Source organism: Oryzias melastigma, linkage group LG1, assembly GCF_002922805.2.
Source record: "Oryzias melastigma strain HK-1 linkage group LG1, ASM292280v2, whole genome shotgun sequence".
NCBI classification, from domain to species: domain Eukaryota; kingdom Metazoa; phylum Chordata; class Actinopteri; order Beloniformes; family Adrianichthyidae; genus Oryzias; species Oryzias melastigma.
In genome coordinates, this window is record NC_050512.1 from 29,319,468 (window position 1) to 29,325,467 (window position 6,000).

Here is a 6,000-nt window from a genome sequence, read left to right on the forward strand (position 1 = left end):
ATTTAAAAAAAAAAGGCCAAAAAAAAAAACATTCTGATAAAGAATTAAGATATCATAATGAGTAATTGTTAATCATTTTAATTTCTAAAATGTGTTTTTTTAAACAAAAAATTGCTGTTTTTCTTAAAATTTTTCAATTGGATTTAAAATTTAAGAAGATATTTGATTTAAGTGATAAGTCAAGCTTTTATCAGCGTCAAGCTTCAGAGAAGAATCAAGGTATTTCTTTAATTTTAGTCATTTTAAATTGGCAGTTTACATGACCTAACTAGTTCAATGGAACTTCTGGTCTTCAAATAAATTCAAAATAATAACCAAACTTTTTTTAATTATTATTTCCATTGTATGGATCTTGTATCTTTTTTTTCTGTTTTTTAATTAAGTTTTGTATCTAAACTATCAGATTAAGTCTATTTAGTTCATTTAAAATGCACAAATTCAACAATTTTTTGAACTTTTTGTTCATCTATGCATCAGTTTTATTTCATGAACAACATGTTCATTTTTTGTTGGTTTAAAATCCGAATTGAACACCATAAAAAACCTTTTTAGAAGCTTTCTGAAGTTGTAATGAAAAAACAAGAAATGACTGATTTCCAATCTTGTACCATTAAAAACCATAAATGAACTTTTATTTTTAACTTTACAGTCAGAAAGTGCAAATGGATTCTGAAGAGCTCTAAGTGTTCAAATCTTGATAGAATTTAGCAGAACTAATAAGAAACGAAGCTTTTAACTAACACCAGCTAGCTTTTAACTCCTCAATGGAGGAGTATTTTATTGCTATTGTTTAACTCAAAAATCCATTTTTACTTCAATACATATATGTATATGAATCGTCTCTACAAACCTGCTGCTCCTGGATTGATGGTGATCTCGTCACCCAGTCGTCTGACCCTTTCCCGGCTGGTCCAAACCTCATCCAGCTGCTGTCCAGTAGCACTCCCATGATGCTCAGCAGGCGGATGAGAGCGATGCGTTTGTGCAGTAAAAGCAGTGGGTAGAGATCACCAAATGTCATAAACAGAGCAGACGCCTCTTCAGTGTGGGTGGGTGGGATGAAAATGATGAGGGTTAAAGGGTGAGAGGGTGGTAGGAGAGGCGCCGCGGCCTGAGCCACTGCTCACATGCAGCAAAGCAACAACAACCAATCAAAAGATGGACAACTCCTGGGATGAAATGGTGTAAATGTTTGTGATTATCTGGGTGCAATTTACACAGTTTGAAAACAAATTTAGATTAAGTTTCAATTCAGAGCATTGACTTTATATGAGAACTGGACTGGGTGGCCCCGCCTCCCTCACATTCCAAACAGGAAGTACCTGCTGGCTCCAAGAAGCCAAAATCCCATAGAGAAATAAACAACAATTCCTTAGTCATTCTTCTTGTCAGAATAACCATTCTTGCTCTGATCCTTTTTAACAAGCTCTTGATAATCCTCATTTTTTTAGGATTTTTTTTTTTCTGCAGTTAAAGTTATAGAGGTTTTAAAGTGACCAATCAGGATGCCCTCATTGAAAGTTTGTGGTCTCACATCCAACATCCAGAACGTTTGACTAACAGGTTTTGTTTCAAGTGGTGGGGGTGTGGCCTTCCAACAAGCTTTGTTGCCAAAGAAACTGTGTATACGTCAACAACAGCTGGTGTACCGACACAGTAACAATAGACAGTCAATGTTCACCGGACTTTGAATATATGACTGTTAAATGCAGGCCCTTCTACCTCCCAAGAGAGTTTACTGCAGTCATGCTCACAGCGGTGTACATCCCACCTGATGCTAATGCTAACTCGGCTATCGAACTTGTTCATGCTAGCATTAGCAACTAGCAAAGCAAATATCCTGACGCCGTGCAGATCATTCCTGGGGATTTTAACCATGCAGACTTGAAGACATTACTGCCTAAATTCCACCAGCATGTTAAGTGCACCACAAGAGGAAACAACACCCTGGACAAAGTCTATTCCAACGTCAAGATGGGCTACAGGGCCAGACCTCAACTTCACCTGGGCCATTCTGACCATCTGTCCTTGCTGTTAATTCCTGCATACGTCCCACTCAGGAAAACTGCTCCCATCCTCACAAGGACTGTTCCCACTTGGCCAGATGATGCCTCCCAGCGGCTGCAGGACTGCTTTGAGCGGACAGATTGGGAGGTGTTTAAACATCAGGACCTGGAGCTGTTCACTGACAGCGTGCTGTGCTACATTAAGAACTGCATAGACACAGTCACGGTGGACAAACGCATCCGGGTCTACCCAAACCCGAAGCCCTGGATGACTCGGGAGGTCAAACAGCTTCTGATGAGGAGAAACACCGCCTACAAGTCCGGTAATAAAGACCTCTACAGCGCAGCCCGTACCAACCTGAAGAGAGGCATCAGAGTGACCAAAGCGGACTACAGGAGGAAGATTGAACACCACCTGGACAGTAATGACAGCCGGCAGGTGTGGCAGGGAGTCCAACACCTCACCAACTACAGGACCAACCTTGGAGCTGCTGAAGGTGACATCACACTGGCAGAGGACTTAAACACCTTCTTTGCCAGCTTTGATGTCCCAACACCACAGGAACCTCAGCTTCACCCATCAGCCCACAACAGCACAGTCCTGGTCCTGGAAGAGCATGAGGTGAGACGTACCCTGCGTGCAGTCAACCCAAGGAAGGCTGCCGGTCTTGATGGTGTCCCAGGGCGAGTGCTGAGGGATTGTGCAGACCAGCTGACTGCAGTCTTCACAAAGATCTTCAACCAATCCCTAGCACAGTCAACAGTCCCAGTCTGCCTGAAGTCCTCCACCATCGTTCCTCTGCCCAAGAAGCCTCACATCTCCAGCTTCAATGACTACAGACCAGTGGCTCTCACTCCAACAGCCATGAAGTGCTTTGAAAAACTGGTCCGTAACCACATCACTGCTGTTCTCCAACCAGGACTTGACCCCCACCAGTTTGCATACAGGGATAACCGATCCACAGAGGACGCCATAGCAACAGCTCTGCATGCTGCTCTTTCCCATCTTGAGCAGCGGGGGAGCTACGTGAGGATGCTCTTTGTGGATTATAGTTCGGCCTTTAACACCATCCTCCCCCACAGGCTGGTGGCCAAGCTGGAGGACCTGGGACTGCCTAGCTCAACCTGCCTGTGGATCAGCAGCTTCCTCTCCGGTCGCAGAGTGGGACATTGTACATCCTCGGCACTCAGCCTCAGTACCGGCTCTCCCCAGGGTTGTGTACTGAGTCATCTGCCCTACTCCCTGTACACGTACGACTGCACACCTGCCCACCACAGCAACACCATCGTAAAGTTTGCTGACGACACTACAGTGGTGGGACTAATCTCTAATGGGGACGAATCAGCCTACAGAGATGAAGTGGAGCGGCTGTCTACATGGTGTTCATCCAACAACCTCCTCCTCAACATAACAAAGACCAAAGAACTGATAATTGACTTCCGGAAGAAGAGGACGGACATTCTGCCACTATTCATCCGTGGGGACTGTGTGGAGAGGGTGACAGACTTCTGCTTCCTGGGAGTCCACATGGAGGAGAGCTTAACCTGGAGTTTGAACACCACCGAGCTGCTGAAAAAGGCCCAGCAGAGACTGGATTTCCTGAGGTTACTCAGGAAAAACAACATCAACCAAAGACTGCTGGTGACCTTCTACCGTGCTACCGTGGAAAGTGCATTAACTTACTGCATATGCAATTGGTTCAGCAGCTGTACAGTGGGACAGAGGAAAGCTCTCGAGCGGGTCATCAACACAGCTCAAAAGATTGTTGGCTGCCCCCTCCCCACCCTGGAAAGCCTCCACAGCTCCCGCTGCCTCAACAAAGCGCAAATGATCATCAGAGACACATCACACCCCGGACACTCTCTGTTTGATCTGTTGCTTTCAGGCAAACGCTACAGGTCAAGCAGAGTGAGGACAGAACAGTTTCTACCCAACTGAAATAAACCTGGTAAATGTGGCGAGGAAGCATTAAACCTGTAGCTCTTCCTGTAAACTGGGAGAAAGTGGATGTTTCTCTCATTTTATTATTTTAATTATTATTTTTGCTCTGGTTTTAACAAATACCTACTGAATATCCTATTTCTTTTTAAAAAATATTTAATTAATTTTTTTAATTGTGTAAATGTCCAGGTTTTACTTACCAGCACTTTCTTTATTTATTACTTTAATATTAAGCTTTTACCATGGGTTGATTTGAAGCATGAATGTTGCGAGTGTTGAGACACTTTTTAATTTCATTGTACCTGAGACAATGACAAATAAAGATATATTTCTATCTATCTAAACAGTGGCTTAAACCAATACTGTGACTTAGACCAGGGGTCCCCAAACTACGGCCTACGGGCCGGATCTGGCCCTCCTACACATTTGGCCCGGCCCCTCAAACTGTTTTGGCTAAATTAGACATTTTGCAAGTTTTTTAGGCTAATTTGGCATTGAGCTAATATTTCAGCTACAAAGCTGTTTTGGCTGATTAGACATTTTTTTTTTAGGCTAATTTGGCATTTACTGTAGCTAATATTTACTCGCTAGCAATGTTCCCTCTAATTTTTTGTGCGTCTGAGCAAACACAGAAACTCACTGAGCGCTCCTTCGACCGCAGTGAGCAACAATGAGGGAACAATGAGGGTTCACTCTGTAGTCACGTCTATATTTCAACTGTCTGAAATCTCTTATCTTAACAAGTCCTGTAGCTTATTAAAAGAATGAAACTAATAAATGTTCATCAAATTGTGTTCAATGTGAGTGATTTGCAACAATTACAATGAAAAGTAAGAAACATTCAGGAAGTGGGTCCTGCTGTCTGGGAATACATTCAAACTCCACTTTAATTGTTTAGGACTTTTCCTGCTACAAAGAATCTTGAAGTGCTTTCCATAATAAATAAAAGAAAGACACAAATAGTAGTTAAAATATCAAACATACTGTAGCGTCCGTCAGGACGCAATGAAGAGGCGTAGGCGACCGTTTCCAACTGCAAAGCTTTTAATAAACTTGTAAACGGTTACTGTCAACCGTAACCCCGCCGAATACAACACAAACGATAAAGTGCTCTCATTGGGTCGTTCCTCATTACATTCCTTCATGCTCCCGCCACCCTTCTTATATTCTCCTGCTCCTCCGCCCACCCCCACACTCATTCAATCACACTGGAGCAACAATGCAACACAGAACACATTAACAGAGCATTTTGTCCCGAGTTAACTCGCAATTAATCGCAAATTATTATGTGGCCTTTTTTTAAGGAAAAAAATGTGTGCTTCATGGAATTTAACAGTTCTACATTAATTATGAAAACAAGAATGACAAAATTTATAGTTTTCATCAGAAATACTTTATTTTGTAACATTGTATTGAGATAAACTTTCTTAACAATAAAAGGCTGTAACATAAAATGCCTACTTTTCTTTTGATTTTATTTTAGTTATCACATTTTTACTATTTCTTTTGATTGTTTCTTTTAATGTTTTATGTAAAGCACTTTGAATTGTCTCTGTACATTAAATGTGCTATACAAATAAACTTGCCTTGCCTAACAAAAGTCCAAGTGCAAGTGAAGGGCATTTTAAATTCTAAACTTCAATTAACATTCAGTAAAATAAAATAAAAAACATCAAAAATAACATTTCCATAACACTTTCATGTTCTTTTTTTTGTCAGGACCAAATCTTTCCCTCCTCTGCTGAACTACAGTAATAAATGAAATAGAGATTTATCATTTCCAATGAACTTTTGTTTTTTAAAACATTAAAGACTGAGAAAAGCGGGATACACTGTGGATAGTTTGACAGTCTGTCACTGCCGCCGCGTTCTCTGGCTGCAGCTCGATGCAGCGACGTGTCCAGCGGAGCTCACGCCATCAATATGCCGGCAGACAGACCGCTATGCTGGGGCTGGATCACGCCAGAACATTTAAAACGTCCCCCGGTGAGCTTGCTGTTCGGAACGTCGGGGGTCCGCAGCTCTCGGTTTTCTTTTTTTCTGTGAAGATTA